Below are 19,821 nucleotides of genomic sequence, written 5' to 3'. Positions count from 1 at the left end.
TTAGCATTAACAAACTTTATTACACTATCCATGCCTTTCTGTGGCCTTTCATGGGGAGCCACTTCTTGCAGATGAGTTGGCCGATGCAATCTAGTGAGTGTTTTGACATACCACTTCGGGTGAAGCACTTTACTTAGAAGTACTTGAAGCACTCAGCACTTTTAATTGCAACATTTAGCACTTTAATTCACATGGTGATTGGAAACATATAGAAGATTTACCTATTCATGTTTCACAGCAATGTTTAATATTTTTACGGACTTATTTCATGTTAAACAATTGTGTATTCACTTATGCGATTTGGTTTATTAGGATTGCACTATTGTTGTGCCTTTTATTTTTTGACATTTGTTTATTAGTTTTCACTAATTTTAGGAGCAGCATCAGATTTTGACTAGTGTATGAATTTATATTGGTGCCGTACCCATTTTTTCTTTTATCTGGGAATCATTATTCCAGAGACCTGTTCTGCCATCATACAGGTCCTGCAGAAGGACTATATTTAAGGTAAGTTTTCTCCTTTACCATCACATTCTATGTATTTAATGTTTTCTAATGTATTGTATTTATTTCATCATTCCCTAATTACCCTGATTGTAATATGCTGCGAATGTCTTCTTTATCCTCATGCATGCTTGAAGTTTTGAAAGTTCTTTTTTTGTCCTTCATGCATATTTGCCTTCACTAACCTCCCCATCATGCAATCTGGGCCCATACGCACCTAGCCTAGTTACTTAACAATGTATTTTGCCCCCTAAAATGTGTACAAATGTTATTTGTGACTTTAAATTCAGGCAGAGTGCAAGAGGCTTATTTTGGGGGTCCCAAAATCATTTGGAACCTTCCCTCCCCCCAACCGCTAAGTCAACTGATACCAATCCTCTATCTGCTGACTTTACCAAACCCATACACACTATATCTACCTCTTTTGTGTTCAAATTTATGGATGAATTCAACAAAGCATGTAGTGAAAGGGCCTGCCTGATTACTTTCAAATGGTACTGTTTAAAGTTTTGTTCTCCTATTATCTTGATAGGTAATTGCAGAATGTAAAATTGTGCTTCAATTTGTACAGTGTGTATTTATATTTTTGTATTATGACACTTCTTACCTGTCCAGTGGGCTGTCAATAGAGTAGGTAAGGAGGGGCTGGCCAAAGTAACACACATTATTTATGCATTCAGCTCTCAATGAAGTGGAGAGGGTTACCTGTCCAAAACATCTCCCCCCCTAAAATTTGTACAATGGGCCATCGGGGGGGGGGGGGGATCTGATAAGTAGACCTTAGTTTTTCTTTAAATACTCCTTAAAATCAATGTTATACTGATGTTGGCCAAGAATGTTTGTGTCTAATCTGCTTGCAATTTTATTTGAAAAAGCTATTTAAGTGTTCTTGCATAGCAAGACCACTTACTGTTATCTCACATATATATTATTCTTATTATTATAGCCAAATTTACCACCCTAACTCCTCCCACAGTTTTTACACTACATAGACAAGTAATATACCGAAACGTGCGGATTGTTCCCGAATGGTGTGCTATTACTTTGTGGAACGTTTCGCCGAATGGTTCACGAAATATCGTCGTTTTTGCGGCGAAATTGGTCCCATAGGAATGAATGGGGAAACTAGAGTGGGAGATGACAAAAGCTGGAAAATCAGAACATGATTTCTAAACTGCCGCCACTCCCTCATTTCCAAGCCCACCTACACAAATCTTATATCAAAACTTTCAGCTATCCCTGCTGCCACTAAACATGTCCACGGCTAAGCCATAGTCCTGATAGTTTTCACAATATGACCATTTGTTTGCAACTCACACCGTCCATTGACATTCATTGAAACTACACTGTAGCCCCTTCAAATTTGAAGGGCAATTTCTAAACTGCGACCGTGCCTCCATTTTTAATATTTCAGAGACATACTATACATCAAATTCTAGGTCTGGGTCTTGTGATTCTCACAATATAAAGATCTTCGCTGTAGGATGTATAGTTTTTAAAATACGGCCATTTGTTTAGAGGTCATTTTAGGAAATTTTAGCCATTAATCAGAGTGTACTGTTAGTGTTTGTTTTGTTGCCATGGTTACCAAAGCTTCTGTTATACACAGGGGGGAAGGTGGCTGGAGCATCTCAGCTGATTACAGAGCCCGGGGGAGGGGACAGACACACCATGTACTGATTTATAATAGAGGAATAAGATGGGGCAGTTTTGATGGGGTAATTCTGATGGGGCAGTTTTGATGAAGCAGTATTTGGGAAGCATAAACAGGGCATGAGCGTTGCTAGGAAACAGTGGTTGTAAACACAAGATGCTGAGACACTCCAAATGCATGTGACTTCATCTGCTAGACTTGATAATGCTTGTAGACCCCTCCCACAGTTTTCACACTACAGAGACAAATAATATACCGAAACGAGCGGATTGTTCCCGATTGGTGTGTTATTACTTTGTGGAATGTTTTGCCGAATGGTCCACGAAATGACGTTTTTGCGGCGAAATTGGTCCCATAGGAATGAATGGCGAAATGTTCAAAACTAGAGTGGGAAGTGACAAAAGCTGACAACCCCATGATCAGCCAAAACATTATGACCACCCCATGATCAGCCAAAACATTATGACCGCCCCATGTAAAAAAAAAAATATTTTTGAAAAAAAAAAAAAAATTTTTGAAAAAAGTAAAAAAATAATTTTTGAAAAAAAAAAAATCATTTTTGAAAAAAAAAAAAATATTTTTGAAAAAAAAAAATTATTTTTGAAAAAAAAAAAATATTTTTGAAAAAAAAATTTCTTTTAAAAAAAAAATTATTTTTGAAAAAAAAATATATTTGAAAAAAAAAAATATTTTTGAAAAAAAAAATTATTTTTGAAAAAAAAAAATTATTTTTGAAAAAAAAATTACTTTAAAAAAATAATAATTTCGAAAAAAAAATTATTTTTGAAATAAAAAAATTCATTTTTGAAAAAAAAAATTACCTTTGAAAAAAAAAATTACTTTTGAAAAAAAAATCATTTTTGAAGAAAAAAAAATCATTTTTGATTAAAAAAAATTCATTTTTGAAAAAAAAAATTACTTTTGAAAAAAATGTTCAGCTCTTTCAGCGAATGATGGAACTTTTTTACTACTATTTATACTTTTTAAAATATTAAGCTTTTTAACACTTTTCACAGTTACTCAAGCCACTCCACCCCACCCAGTTACTCCGCCCACTCCAGTTGTAGAGGCAAGAACACTTTCACAATTTCCCCAGAAATTGTACCTTTTCTAGTTCTTATTATTATAGCCAAATTTACCACCCTAACTCCTCCCACAGTTTTTACACTACATAGACAAGTAATATACCGAAACGTGCGGATTGTTCCCGAATGGTGTGCTATTACTTTGTGGAACGTTTCGCCGAATGGTTCACGAAATATCGTCGTTTTTGCGGCGAAATTGGTCCCATAGGAATGAATGGGGAAACTAGAGTGGGAGATGACAAAAGCTGGAAAATCAGAACATGATTTCTAAACTGCCGCCACTCCCTCATTTTCAAGCCCACCTACACAAATCTTATATCAAAACGTTCAGCTATCCCTGCTGCCACTAAACATGTCCACGGCTAAGCCATAGTCCTGATAGTTTTCACAATATGACCATTTGTTTGCAACTCACGCCGTCCATTGACATTCATTGAAACTACACTCTAGCCCCCTCCAAATTTGAAGGGCAATTTCTAAACTGCGACTGTGCCTTCATTTTTAATATTTCAGAGACATACTATACATCAAAATCTAGGTCTGGGTCTTGTGATTCTCACAATATAAAGATCTTCGCTGTAGGATGTATAGTTTTTAAAATACGGCCATTTGTTTAGAGGTCATTTCAGGAAATTTTAGCCATTAATCAGAGTGTACTGTTAGTGTTTGTTTTGTTGCCATGGTTACCAAAGCTTCTGTTATACACAGGGGGGAAGGTGGCTGGAGCATCTCAGCTGATTACAGAGCCCGGGGGAGGGGACAGACACACCATGTACTGATTTATAATAGAGGAATATGATGGGGCAGTTTTGATGGGGTAATTCTGATGGGGCAGTTTTGATGAAGCAGTATTTGGGAAGCATAAACAGGGCATGAGCGTTGCTAGGAAACAGTGGTTGTAAACACAAGATGCTGAGACACCCCAAATGCATGTGACTTCATCTGCTAGACTTGATAATGCTTGTAGACTCCTCCCACAGTTTTCACACTACAGAGACAAATAATATACCGAAACGAGCGGATTGTTCCCGATTGGTGTGTTATTACTTTGTGGAATGTTTTGCCAAATGGTCCACGAAATGACGTTTTTGCGGCGAAATTGGTCCCATAGGAATGAATGGCGAAATGTTCAAAACTAGAGTGGGAAGTGACAAAAGCTGACAACCCCATGATCAGCCAAAACATTATGACCACCCCATGATCAGCCAAAACATTATGACCGCCCCATGTAAAAAAAAAAATATTTTTGAAAAAAAAAAAAAATTTTTGAAAAAAGTAAAAAAATAATTTTTGAAAAAAAAAAAATCATTTTTGAAAAAAAAAAAAAATATTTTTGAAAAAAAAAAATATTTTTGAAAAAAAAATTTCTTTTAAAAAAAAAAAATTATTTTTGAAAAAAAAATATATTTGAAAAAAAAAAATATTTTTGAAAAAAAAAATTATTTTTGAAAAAAAAATTACTTTAAAAAAAATAATAATTTCGAAAAAAAAATTATTTTTGAAATAAAAAAATTCATTTTTGAAAAAAAAGATTACCTTTGAAAAAAAAAATTACTTTTGAAAAAAAAAATCATTTTTGAAGAAAAAAAAATCATTTTTGATTAAAAAAAATTCATTTTTGAAAAAAAAATTACTTTTGAAAAAAATGTTCAGCTCTTTCAGCGAATGATGGAACTTTTTTACTACTATTTATACTTTTTAAAATATTAAGCTTTTTAACACTTTTCACAGTTACTCAAGCCACTCCACCCCACCCAGTTACTCCGCCCACTCCAGTTGTAGAGGCAAGAACACTTTCACAATTTCCCCAGAAATTGTACCTTTTCTAGTTTTATTTTTCTTGTTTCACTCCACAGTTTCCTTCAACACCACAGGGATGGCAGACTGTTGCTTCCCAATTTGCCCAGCCGTGGGACTTTCCCAACTGCGGAGGGGCAATAGATGGGAAACACGTCCACATATTCCCACCCCCCAACTCGGGATCATACTGTTACAACTATAAGGGGTTTAATGGTATAGTGATGTTGGCGGTGGTGTCAGCGACATATGAGTTTCTCTATGTGGACGTGGGGAATAGGGATGAGCTTCGAGTTCGAGTCAAACCCATGTTCGACTCGAACATCGCATGTTCGACCGTTTGCTGAATTTTGAACGTTATGGGCTGTTTGCGCCAAATTCGAGGGTGGCTTTGGCCAATTAAGGCTCAGGGGCTTTAGTACATGCCCCACACTATATAAGGCCACCTGCAGGGCGGTCTTGTAGTGTGTTGCGGTGGTGGAGAGATAGACAGAGAGACAGTGTCATTTGATTTCAATTAGATAGAGTAGGCAGGCGAGTCAGTTAGCTGCACTTACAGTGTATTGTGTATATATATGCATCCTACTGACAGGCAGGCAGGTGTTTTTACAGTATTTACAGCTACCTGAAGAAAATTGCTGGTGTTCTTCTGATCCTATTAGTCCTATTAGCTGCAGTATTTACAGTTAGTGTAGTGTGCACCTAAAGCTACCTAAAGAAAATTGGTGGTGTTCTTCTGATCCTATTAGTACCACAGGCAGGCAGCTACAGTATTTACAGTTAGTGTACTGCGTCCTCTGCACAGTGTGCACCTAAAGCTACCTGAAGACAATTGCTGTTGTTTTGATCCTATTAGTACCACAGGCAGGCAGCTGCAGTATTTACAGTTAGTGTACTGCGTCCTCTGCACAGTGTGCAGCTAAAGCTACCTGAAGAAAATTGGTGGTGTTCTTCTGATTCTATTAGTACCACAGGCAGGCAGCTGCAGTATTTACAGTTAGTGTACTGCATACTCTGCACAGTGTGCACCTAAAGCTACCTGAAGAAAATTGGTGGTGTTCTTCTGATCCTATTAGTACCACAAGCAGGCAGCTGCAGTATTTACAGTTAGTGTACTGCGTCCTCTGCACAGTGTGCAGCTAAAGCTACCTAAAGAAAATTGGTGGTGTTCTTCTAATCCCATTAGTACCATAGGCAGGCAGCTGCAGTATTTACAGTTAGTGTACTGCATCCTCTGCACAGTGTGCACCTAAAGCTACCTGAAGAAAATTTGTGGTGTTCTTCTGATCCTATTAGTACCACAGGCAGGCAGCTGCAGTATTTACAGTTAGTGTACTGCATCCTCTTCACAGTGTGCACCTAAAGCTACCTGAAGAAAATTGGTGGTGTTCTTCTGATCCTATTAGTACCACAGGCAGGCAGCTGCAGTATTTACAGTTAGTGTAGTGCATCCTCTGCACAGTGTGCACCTAAAGCTACCTGAAGACAATTGCTGTTGTTCTGATCCTATTAATACCACAGGCACTCAGCTACAGTATTTACAGTTAGTGTACTGTGGCCTCTGCACAGTGTGCACCTAAATCTACCGAAAGAAAATTGGTGGTGTTCTTCTTATCCTATTAGTACCACAGGCAGGCAGCTGTAGAATTTACAGTTAGTGTACTGCGTTCTCTGCACAGTGTGCACCTAAAGCTACCTGAAGCAAGCAGGCTCTGTGTCTAGAGGCAACAGTGCTGGTCGTGGAGACTGTGCATCCTCATCAGCACATGGCCGTGGGACATGCTTGTCCTTTTTTTCGGCAGCTGCCCGTGTTGAGCTGCAACATGCGGAAGACTTGGTAGTGTGGATGACCAAGCCATCCCTATCCTCCTCATCCTCTCTCACCCAGGCTCAGGGTACTTTGTCTGGCAAAGCAGCTGCCAATGCGGCCTCTTCCCACGGCTCAATGGCATCAGTCACTCCTTCCCTAGCCCCACCAACTCCTCCTGATGAGTACCCCGAACTGTTTGACCACAGTGTTGGGTACATGCTCCAGGAGGATGCCCAGCATTTTGAAGACTCCGATGATGGTACCCAGCTAGAGGAAGGCAGTAACGTGATCCCAGAGAGAGGGGGTGCCCAAGAAGGACAGCAATCTGGCAGTCATGTTCCCCCATCTGCAGCATGCTGCCAACTTTGCTCCAGTGATGAGGAGGGAGGGGATGATGAGGTCACTTACTCCACGTGGGTGCCTGATAAGAGAGAGGAGGAGGAGGAGGCACATCTCCAACAAGGCAGAATGCCCTCCAGGGGCCAGCTTAAGGGCAGCACACTGACTGCATCACACCGCAGAGCTCCGCATGTGCAGGGCGCTGCTGTCTCTGTGCGTTATTCCAGAAGTTCTTTGGTGTGGGCCTTTTTTGAGACGAGTGCATCAGATCCCACCGCTGCTATTTGCAGCATATATGTCTCAAGCATATCTCGCATGGCCAAAACATCACCCACTTGGGCACCACATGCTTGACCAGACATATGTCACCCTGCCATGCAGTTTTTTGGCAAGCGTACCTAAAAGACCCACACCAAAGAACAAAGCGGACCTCTCCTTGCTCCTCATCAGTTGGGATCTCCAACCCCACTATACCTTCAGTCCTCTCTGAAACCTGCACTGAGAGGAATGAAGGTGTAGAATTAGGTGTGCCACGGCCAAGTACTTGCGGGCAATCTGCTATCGGTACACCGACATCAGATAGTACCAAGCAAATTTCCCTACCCCAGTTGCTGCACCGCCAAAAGAAGTTCACTCCCAGCCATCCACGTGCCCAGCGGTTGAATGCTAGCTTGGCTAAATTGATAGCACTTCAACTGCTGCCTTTTCAGTTGGTAGACTCTGCCCCCTTCTGTGAGTTTGTGGAATGTGTGGTTTCTCAGTGGCAGGTTCCCAAACACCAGCATGTGGATGGCAATGTCTTGGCCTCGCTGGACAAGGCGGTCAGCGGTAAGGTGCATATTACTGCTGACTCATGGTCCAGCAGGCATGGACAGGGACATTACCTATCTTTCACCCCGCACTGGGTGACTCTTCTGGCAGCTGGAAAGGATGCAGGACAGGGTGCAGTAGTGTTGGAGGTTGTTCCGCCACCACGCCTCCAAAATTCTACTAGTGGTGATTCTGCCACACCTATCTCCTCCACCCCTCCTCTTCTTCTTCCTCCATGGCTCCTTTCTGTGCTGATTTGTCCGCGGAACCAGCAGTGCTCCATAGGCATTCAAGGGACTATTCAAGCACGCAGGCAAAAAGATGTCATGTGGTGCTTGAGCTGGTGTTCTTGGGGGACAAGAGCCACACTGGGGCAGAGATTCTGTTAGCTCTGCAGGGGCAGGTTCAGAGGTGGTTGACACCATGCCAGCTTAAGGCAGGTATGGTGGTTTGCGACAATGGCACCAACCTCCTCTCCACCCTCCGACAGGGACAACTGACCCATGTGCCCTGTTTGGCTCACGTCCTTAACTTGGTGGTGCAGTGGTTCTTGGGCAGGTACCCAGTCTTACAGGATGTCCTGACATAGGCTAGGAAAGTCTGTGTGCATTTCCACAGGTCATATAATGCCAGTGCTCAGCTGGCTGACCTCCAAAAGGAATTTAACCTGCCCAAGAACTGCCTAATCTGTGACCTGCCCACCAGGCAGAACTCAACGTTGGCCATGCTGCAGCGGCTGCACATGCAGCAGAGGGCCATCAATGAGTACCTACGCGACTATGGCACCAGGACAGGGTCAGAGGAGCTTGGTTTTTTCCCACACCAGTGGGCTATAATCAGGGATGTATGCACTGTCCTGTCACCATTTGAGGAGGCCACAAGGATGGTGAGCAGTGACAGTGCATGCATCAGTGACACTGTCCCTCTTGTCCACCTGTTGGAGCACACGCTGCATGGAATAATGGACAGGACACTTGAGGCAGAACAGAGGGAGGAAGAGGAGGACTTCCTTACCTCTCAAGGCCCCCTTTATCCAGACAGTGTTCCTGCGTGCCTGCCGATCACACAAGAAGAGGACGAGGAGGAGGATTGTGTCAGCATGGAGGTGGAGACTGGCACTCAGCATCAGCAGCAGTCTTCAAGGGATCATTTACAGTCCCAAGAAACCCATGGACTTGTACGTGGCTGAGAGGAGGTGGCTGCGGATCATGTTGTCCTTAGTGACCCAGAGGACTCTGGACCGAATGTCTCAGCAAACCTACGCTGCATGACCTCCCTGATCCTGCAAAGCCTGCGGAAGGATCCTCGTATTCGTGGTTTAAAGAGGAGGGATGATTACTGACTGGCAACCCTCCTTGATCCACGTTACAAGGGTAAGGTTGCAGACCTTATCTTGCCATCGCAGAGGGAGCAGAGGAAGAAAGATCTTTGGGAGGCTTTGCAGAAAAAAAATCATTGCCCAGACCGTGTTCTATGGACAGCTCCAGAGTGGTGGTTTGGGATTGCCACCTCCAGAAGACAACGTGGCTGGTCTTCCATTTGTCTTTGTCGCTGATGAAGTGTTTGGGCTGGGTGATCACCTGATGTGGCCGTTCCCCATGAGGACCCTCACCCCAGACCAGAGGGTTTTTAACTACCGGCTGGTCAGAGCCAGAAGAGTGGTGGAGAATGCTTTCAGGATAATGGCCAGCCAGTTCCACCTATTCCTTACGCCAATCAACATGGCAGAATATAAACTTAACCATATAATCCTTGCATGCTGCATTCTCCAACTTTTTAAGGAGAAATTCTATGAACTATGTTGCCTCAGTTGGGCCTGTGGCTGGATTTCAAAACCAAACCCTGAAGGCACTTGAAGCTGGCCATCCTGGCTTGCCCCCCCAAAGCGCTCGCGAGGTCCATCTAAAATAAGTGGAGTACTTTGCAGTAGGGGGGCCATTGATATGCCAGAAAATGTATAAGAAACATTTTTTAAATAAATGTGTATTTTAAACAGTAAAATATTTCCTTTGATTTACTGCTTGTGTTTCTTTTAGCTGTCTCCTAGGTTATCCGATGGGCTTTTCTTTTTGGCCATTTTCCTCAATAGTGCAAACTAATTTATTTCATACATGAGGTGACAATGTCTTCTTCAGCTAACTATTATGTTGTGGGCCTGCTGTTGTGGGCCTGCTACACACACACCTCGTTTTTGTTGTTAATGTATGTAATGCATTTAGGATAAAGGATCATCATTTTCAGCACCATGAATTAATTTTTTGGAGTGACAAAAATGGCCTAATTGTTGCAAATTAATATAAAACACTGTGGGTGTTATTTACTAAATGAAAATCCACTTTGCAATACAAGTGCACTGCTAAAGTGCACTCGAAAGTGCACTGAAACTGCACTGAAAGTGCACTTGTAGTGCAAAGTGGATTTTCCTTTAGTAAACAACCCCCATTGTTACTGTAAACACCAACTTAAGGAAAAAACTGCTATTGAGCATTGAAAGAAGAAGCCACACATTGTTGATTAGAAATTTTTTTACTCTGTGCAAATTCACATGTGCGCTTAGAAAATGATTTTTGGACAAACCAACATATTTTTGGATTTTTTTTGGACAGTAGAAATATCCTTTTTTGTGGTAAACAGGCATGTTTTTAAAAACATAAAACAATACACGACCCAGGAATTTACAAAGTTCAACTTTGATAAATTGAAGGCAATATCAGACATTAGTATGTCCAAACTGTGTTGATCTTGCCTTCATTAGATGTGGTGATGTCACCCCTGTGAAAGCCAAATTTTGAAGATGCACATAAATTGAGAGTCAAAATGGGAATTTCCCTACTGATCTCATGCCTAATGTCAACATGTTCTAGCTCCCATCATGGGGGATCAATGGACCTGTTTCAGGGTGCACCCCCTTCCTCTCATCTACTTTAGTTGCAAGGAAGGGGTTGCACCCACAAAACACGTACATTGATATCCCGTGATGGCAGATAGCACGTTGACACACTGTGTGCATCTCCAAAACTTGGATTTCAAATTTTTAAAGAAAAGTTGTAAAAATAAAAACAATTTGCTAAATTTTGATGTGTTTTAGATTCTGCCTAAAACATCAATGATGTTTTTGAGTCTTTTTTCCACACCATGATCTCCCCAATGAGGACATGTGCACTTGCACTTGTGAAATGTGTTTCTTCTTCCACAACATCCGCATCACCTAAAATTAAAAAAACACACCATGTATTATAAATATGCAGGCATACATCTATTACCTGAAGCTGTGGTCTCAGACACTGACCTGTTGTAGTCACTATTTCGCCCACTTCATAAACCTCTCCTTCCTCCACATCCTCTGGTTATGGTGTGGGGATTTCCCCTTCTTTAGGAGGTAGGGGGTCCCTGGTGTCCTCTGATGTCCTGAATCTTTTCTCCCCTATGTGAATAAAAAAAAAGGTATACTTAGCACACAGATATTTGAGGGCAGATCTAGAAATATGAAACATTGCTTGGAAGTGTCATACAATTGTCTGTTTTGGCAGAGTTCCAAGCTGAAGACATGAGTTTTTCCCTTTCTTCAAGCTGGAATACTTACCTTTTTGGTCAAGTTTCACACATGGAGACACCCCTAGTATCCACTGGAGCACCTGTGTGGGATACTCTAAAAAGTTTGTTATGGTGTCCCACACTAGTGCTCCTGCGTCCAGATGTGTAAACAGCTGCTGAGTGTCTTCTCCTTACACTGAATGAAGTTTGCATTTCATTCTAGTTACAAACCCATCTAGACAACAATGTCTAACTTCTTTGAATACAAATAGGCCTGAACAAATGTAGTTAACCTGTATCTGCCAAAAACATCATATTAGTGGGTGAACAAACAACGTTTACCACGAACGATTATTGTGCACATGAACCTGAAAGTTGCCATTTTAAATTGTACAACAGTAAAGAAAAGCACATGGAGCAGCATGCAAATAATAATAATAATAGGAACACACGACAATGACTTACTTTTTTGCAGAACTCTCTTGATCCTTCTGTACTGATCCTGCTCCCTCAATTTCAGGTCTGACCAGCATTTCCTCAATTTAACCTTGGATCGTCGTACCCCAAAATTCCTGTGCAGACTTCTCACAACTTTAGTCATGATCTTGGCTTTTCTGACATTTGGGTTTGGGTACGGTCCATGCTTCCCATCATAGTCGGTCCTCTTCAAGATATCCACCATCTCCACCATCTCTACAAAGGCCATATTTGAGGCCTTAAATCTCCTCCGGGATCGGGACTTTCATGGCTCCGGGCTTTAATCGTTGCTGCTGCTGTCTGCATGCACTTGTTCTTTCTCCGCCATGTACTCTCCCACTGCGCCAAAAGAGAAGGGGCGGGGAATATGCTAGGTAGAAGGTCAGGTGAAGGCAGAGTTTCACGCATGTGCAGTGTATATAAAGCGTAACACGCGTGTGTTGTACATGCTATCTGTGAGCGGAGGAAGGTGTAGTGGAAGCACCGATCATGATAACGAAGGTACAAGTTTAACTTGGGCCTATACTGCTTATAGATTGAGGCCTATATTGGGACAAGATTAGTACAGTTTAGCCTGACATTAGGGTTTTTGTCTTGTGTTGTGTCTTGCAGAGAAAATGGATCTATTGAATGATCAGGACTTTATCCCCATATTCATTGATATGTACAAGGATCTGCCCTGTCTGTGGCAGGTAAACCACCCCTTTTATATCAATAAAAGAAAGAGGCAGGCAGCGCTGGATCAATTGCTGGAATTTGTGAAGCCGCAGATCCCCACGACGACCATCCCCTATTAGAAGGCCACAATTGGTGGCATGAGGAGCATATATAATACGGAGCGCAAGAAGGTCCAGGATTCCCAGAGTTTAGGAGCAGCAGCAGATGACATTTATGTACCCAGGCTGTGGTACTATGACAGACTGCATTTTCTGGCAAACCAGAGGGAACCCAGGCCAGCACTCTCCAGTCTCCACTCTCCAGTCTTCCTTCAACACTTCTTTCCACCCCAGCTAAGGCTTCCGACATCCAACCTGGGCCTTCCACTCAGGAAGATGTGGGGGAGCCCAGCTTGAGCCAGGTATAGCATTGTTCAACATGTTTCTTGTCCAAAAATGATTGATGTTAACTAGATGTTATTATTGATCACTAATTTCTTATTTAACAAAGTGTTTTACATATCAATAGACAGTAGTGGCCACAAATGATTGGGACAAGAATGAAAAATGCTGGTGTCAGAATCATAGTCTTTTATATTTATTGATATTCAATTTGCAACAGTCATGAGCTGAAAATTGTGTGTGATTGATGAACCAAAAACTAAAACTATGTCCCTTTTTCATACACAGGAAAGGGGAGGGAATCCCAGGTCCCTCCCCTCCGCCTTAAAAAAAAAGGCCCAGGAAGGGGAGTAACCTGGAGGAGGCAGCACTTGGGCTATTTCGGCAGGCTACTGCGGCCCACAGAACCCCCCAGTCTTCAAGAGGATTATGCCTGCATGGCAGTCTGCAAAATGTAGGAAAAGGAGGAGGGCCAATGCCTCTTCTGTGAGGAAGTTATCTTACAAGCCCTAAATAAGGGGTTGATGGGCGAACTAACAAGCCAAAGCCAGGTTTGTGAGTTTGACCATCATTCTGCTCCTCCACTTCCTGCCACAACTCCAACACCAGAGCCACAGTCTGGAAGCAAGCCTGGGAGGAAGCGTGGAAGGAAGCATGGAAGGAAGACAAGAAAGTGATGGCTTGGATTCGATCTGGTCTGACAAAAGACGCAGGCTGTGGTAAGACCACAGCCTGGGGACATATATGTCATCTGCTGCTGTTCCTGATCTCTCTGAGTCCTGTGCTCACTATTATATGGACTTCTCATGCTACCAATTTTGGCTGTAAAATAGTTGATGTGTGCACTGGGGTACAAAGGCTTCACCAATTTCACCAGTTTAGCCAGCGTTGCCTTCCTCTTTATTTGGTTATGACCCATTATAAATGGCATTTTTTTTTCACAAATACTTGCCTATGTGTTTTACTTCAAAAAGGTCAGTTTTGTTTGTGAGTAAGCAGGTACATTTAAAAAATACAATGTCAAATTAACAAGGGACACCAACACCAAACAACCTCCTTAAGGTTAAAAAATACAAGTTAATAATGGTGTTGTGGTAACTTGACACACAAAATGACAAAAAAATATTATGGAGATCAGTATAAAAAAAAATATAAAAAAAACAGGAGATCTTGATAAAAAAAAAAAAACAAAAAAAAGTAGATCACTATAAAAAAAAAAATAAAAAAAATAAATCTTCATAAAAAACAAAAAAAAGTAGATCACTATAAAAAAAAATTAAAAAAGAGATCTGCATAAAAAACAAACAAAAAAATGGAGCTCTTCATAAAAAAATAAAGAAAAAAAAGATCACTACAAAAATAAATTCTAAGCATTATTATGGAGTTCTGACGAAAAAATAACAAATATTATTCAGGAGATCACGAGAAATAATAAAGAAATCTGTTTTTGAGAACTCTGTGTGAATATCAGCAGCAAAACAACTTCATTATTCTAGCATTATAGAGAAGAAGAGAATGCACTGCATTGAATGATTTAAAAATTTGCAGGATGATGAATGTGCTATCTCCATTACAAACGCTAGTTTTACCAGACCGAGCGCTTCTGTCTCATACTTGATTCAGAGCATGCGTGGAATTTGGTGCATCGGAATTGTGTACACACACTCGGAATTTCTGACAATGTATTTTGTTGTCGGAAATTTTGAGAACCAGCTCTCAAATTTTTGCTGTCAGAAATTCCGACAAAAAATGTCCGATGGAGCCTACACACAGTCGGAATTTCCAACAACAAGCTCCCATCGAACATTAGTTGTCGGAAATTCCGATCGTGTGTATGTGGCATAAGAGTTACTATTTTTTTTAAACAAATATTGTGATTTTAAATTACTGCACCATGGGAGGTCACTTTGCTTTACTTTAAGAGCCCTTGCACACTGGGGCGGTTTGCAGGCGCTATTGCGCTAATAATAGCGCCTGCAAACCGCCCCGAAAGTGCCGCTGCTTTCATTCCAGTGTGCAAGCCCCGAGGGCTTGCACACTGGAGCGATGCACTGGCAGGACGGTAAAAAAAGTCCTGCTAGCAGCATCTTCGGAGCGGTGAAGGAGCGGTGTGTATACCGCTCCCTTACCGCTCCTGCCCATTGAAATCAATGGGACGGCGCGGCTATACCGCCGGCAAAGCGCCTCTGCAGAGGCGCTTTGCGGTGGTATTTAACCCTTTCTCGGCCGCTAGCGGGGGGTAAAACCGTCCCGCTAGCGGCCGCATACCGACGGTAAAACGCCGCTAATAATAGCGGCGTTTTACCGCCGACGCCGCCCCCCGCCCCAGTGTGCAAGGGCTCTAATATATGAATGCTGTAGCAGCTGATGTATAATTATGATTAATAAATGAATGCTGCATGGTGGACAGAGCATTAAGAAAGGGAATAATACCTATAAACTCATTAGAAAGACCAGATCAGGACTGGTTGAACATCGCCCTTAGCATCAATAGGATTGGTGGAACATCACCCTGAGATTCTTTGTAATCAAAAAGTGCATTTGATTACTCACTAAGGTGAGAGTTCTGTGAGCACAGAGGTGTCACAAGGAGGAAAAACCACACCACAAAGTTTATATATGTTCACTTGAGAAGCATTGTATTTGGGAATAAGTGATCATAAGTGATTATTCAGATACATCACAGCTGGATTATAAACTGTCACATATTTTGAAAGTCATTCACTTGCACTTGTAGATATACTACACTATAGATTTGCACTTTATATGGTATGGTATTGTTCTGTCTCTGGGACAGATAGCTAAACCTCTTATCCTAATAACTTCAGATACCATATTTCTTTGATCTCAGTTTTATTAGAACAAGCCAGGTGAAACTACAAAATAACAGAAATAGACCTCAATAAGTATAATATTGCACACAATACAGCATACATTGCATAAACAATGATATACAGTACAACATGAGATAATAAAAACATACTTTTTAAGTTCTCTAAGGGGTGATGATGATAGATTGAAAAAGACATGGCATGTGTTTAAAAGAATGATGGCTGGTTCACTTCCTGTTAAGATTCTACCCAGAATTCCCTGCTTGCTGACAACGTCCTTAATTACACATACAATAAAACAAATAAACAGAACTGCAGCAATACCAAAAAGGGATGCTAGATGGAGCCTGCACACCACATATGATTGTCTTAAGTAAATTACACATTTTGCATGTAAATTTAACAACACAGGTACAAATAATCAGGTACAAATAATCAGAAAGACATCTGGTGGACAGAACACTCCCCGCCTGACATCAAGTGATGTCACTAACAGAGTCCTCCATAGAGAGCAACGGAATAAGTTCAGTCACTGGTCTCAAGAATACTTTAACCTCATTCTGTTGAAAGATCTTAATCTCGACCTTACGGACACGATTATCCTTGCTTGACAGTACTTTGGTGATCAAACCTAAAGGCCACATATTCCTTAGTGCCTGACAATCTTTCATGAGCACAACTTCACCAGGTTTAAGATTAGGCTTTTCAGTGTGCCACTTTCTCCTTACTTGTAGAGTAGATATATATTGTTCCCTCCACCGGTTCCAGGAGGTATTGGCAAGGGTTTGTACTTGTCTCCACTGACATTTGTAAAGGTCCTTCTCACAAAACTTTCCAGCTGGAGCACCGGCAAGACTAGTCTTTTGCATGAGTAACATGGCAGGTGTGAGGACCACTGGATCTTCAGAGTCACTTGAAATGGATGTCAAAGGTCTGGCGTTAATGATAGCTGTAACTTCTGTCATAAATGTCACTAAACATTCGTGAGTAAGCCTTGCAGTTCCTACTTGTAGGAAGATAGAGTCAAGAATTCTGCGGGCTATGCCTATCATCCTCTCCCAAACACCTCCCATGTGAGAAGAGTGAGGTGGGTTGAAGATCCACGTTCAGTCTTGTTCTACTTTCTTTCTACTCTGAGAACATCCAAATTAGAAGGAATTTGAAGTTCTTTTACTGCTCCTACAAAGATAAACCCTCTGTCAGAGCGAATGAGTTTTATTGGGCCTCTCATTGCAATTAGTTCAGCTAGCTCTGTGACTAATACTGCAGCACAAAGTTCCAGCCTGGGTATGGTGTGTTCAGGAAGTGGTGCAAGTTTTGCTTTCCCCATTACAAACCCTATGTGGCATTGCCCTTTAGTGTTTATGGTTTTCAGGTAAGCTACAGCAACAGAAGCATCCAAAAACACACAAATTCTTTGCATCTAAATGTTTGCAGATGACAGAGGAGCATATGGTCGTGGAATTTTAAGTTTGGATAGAGCTGTTAGTGAGTCCTTCCACTCTAGCCATAGGTTCTTCTTGTCGGTGGGGAGAGGGTGGTCCCAATCTAGCGACTCACAGGTTAAGTCTCTCAGTAGTGCCTTATCCTGGATGGTGACAGGTGCTGCAAAGCCTAAGGGATCATACAGGCTTTTTATGGTAGACAGGACACCTCTACGGGTAAAGGGTTTTTCTTCTGTGTTTACTTGGAAAGTAAATGTGTCAGATCTTAAGTCCCAAAGCAAACCATGACTGCGTTACATGGGAAGTGAGTCTGTGCCTAGATCTAAGTCCGTTAAGTCGTTAGAATGATCTTGGACAGGAAAGGCTTCTAAAACTTCTCTACTGTTGGAAACAATCTTGTGGAGTCTTAAGTTGTAACAAGCAAGCATTGCCTGAGTTCTTTTGAGGATACTGATTGCGGCTTCATTTGTGGGTAGTGATTTCAAGCAATCGTCTACATAGAAATCCTTGTCTACAAACTGTCTGACATCTGACCCATACTTTGACTCTCCCACTCTAGCAGAATGTCTGAAGCCATATATAGCAACTGCAGGGGAAGGACTGTTGCCAAATATGTGCACCCTCATGAGGCATTCTGTGATGTCTCCAGAGGGGTTTTTGTCCCTGAACCAGAGAAACCTCAGAAAGTTACGGGGTTCTTCTTTAACAAGAAAGCAATAGAACATTTTCTGTATGTCTGCCATGAATGCGACTTAATCCTTGCGAAAGCGAAGAAGTACTCCTAATAGTCTGTTGTTAAGGTCAGGGCCAGAGAGAAGGACATCATTTAGAGAGACACCCTCCTGCTTGGCGCTGGAATCGAACACAACTCTAATCTGCCCTGGCTTCTTAGGGTGATAGACTCCAAATATGGGTAAGTGCCAACATTCCTCTGAGTCTTTGAGGTTTGGAGCTGTCTCAGCATGACCATTCTGGAATATTTTCTCCATGAAGGAAAAGAAATGGTCTTTCACCTCTGGTTTCCTTTGAAGATTGTGTCTTAGGGAAGTGAGACGTTTATATGCTGGTTCTCTTTTGTTAGGCAAACGTCGTCTTTGTGGTCTAAAGGGAAGAGGTGCAACCCAGCTATTAGTCCCGTCTTTCTCCATACTCCTTTCCATAACTTCTAAGAAGAGCCTATTCTCAATGGACAGTGCTACCTGGTTGTCTTCCTTTGTTCTCCTGAACACTGTGCTTCCTAAGTCGCTTTGGTCATTGTCATAGGTATTGCTGTCACAGAGGGGACTTAGGAAGAGAAGAGGTACAGGGTTGTTGTGTAGTAGCTCCATTATGAAGATGTGATTTTGACAGGGTTGGAAAAGAGAATGATGACCATTCTTGAGGGTACTAGTGAGCAGGTTATTAACAGATGCAGGTTTGTGTGCACCTCTCAGGCAAACATCATCTATAATGACCCACTCGTGATCCAGTCTTTGGGCATATGGGGCATTTTTAGGACCGTTGATCAGTTTTCTTACTTTGTGGACTTGCAAGATATCCCTCCCCAGGAGTAAGATTATCTGAGCCTGATCATCTAGTTCTGGTATGAGATGTGCTATGTGATTCAAGAGAGTCTGGTAAGCTGTTACGTCTGGTGTGGAAATCTCTGATCTGTTGTCTGGCATCTGGTTGCACTCTATTATGGTCGGTAAGGGTAGACATGTCTTACCATCCATAGATTCAATTTCTGTGCCGTCAGCTCTTCTCCCCGCCATTTCCACTGTACCTGCACAAGTCCTAAGGGAGTAAGGACTGCTGGGGCATTTAAGGTTTAAAATGTCAAAAAACACAGATCTAGCTAGTGATTTGTTACTCTGATCCTCCAAGATGACGTAGAGCTTGACTGCTTTGTCCCTGTGTCCTTTTGGGTAAACTCTCACGAGACAGATTTTAGAGCAGGATCTGCCACCTGTACTTCCTTTGCAGACTTCAGTGCACTGTGAAGTGATTGCTATGGCCTCTCTATTAGAGTCTTTGGTCTCCCTACCTTGCTCCTTGTCCTTATTAACAGATGGGAAAGTTCTTGGAATTGGCCTTGTGTGTAGAGCTGTGTTGTGCTCTGTGCTGTCACATTCTGTACATTTGACACTGACCTTACAGTCCTTGGCAAAATGTGTGGATGAAGAGCAGCACGTGTAACAGATGTTGTTCTCTTTAAGGAAAGCTTTGAGATCTTGGATGGTCTTTGTCCTGAAGGCTCTGCATTCCATAAGAGGATGTGGCATCTTATGTAGAGGGCAGAACTTAGTAGGGTCACTGTCTTGATCCTCTGGCTGAGACTCTGCAAATCTGTGGGAAGAAATGTTAGTTTTGTGCACTGCTACTAGAGCTCTGAGTTGTTTAGGGCCAGAAGAAGTGGTATAAGACGCTGGAAAAATGAAGCTGGCGTCATCTTTCATTCCTGCTTGTCTGCTTACAAAGTCTACAAACTCACTAAA

The sequence above is a fragment of the Aquarana catesbeiana genome, linkage group LG04 (genome assembly GCF_042186555.1).
Source record: "Aquarana catesbeiana isolate 2022-GZ linkage group LG04, ASM4218655v1, whole genome shotgun sequence".
Taxonomy (NCBI): domain Eukaryota; kingdom Metazoa; phylum Chordata; class Amphibia; order Anura; family Ranidae; genus Aquarana; species Aquarana catesbeiana.
This window is presented reverse-complemented; position numbering follows the sequence as displayed.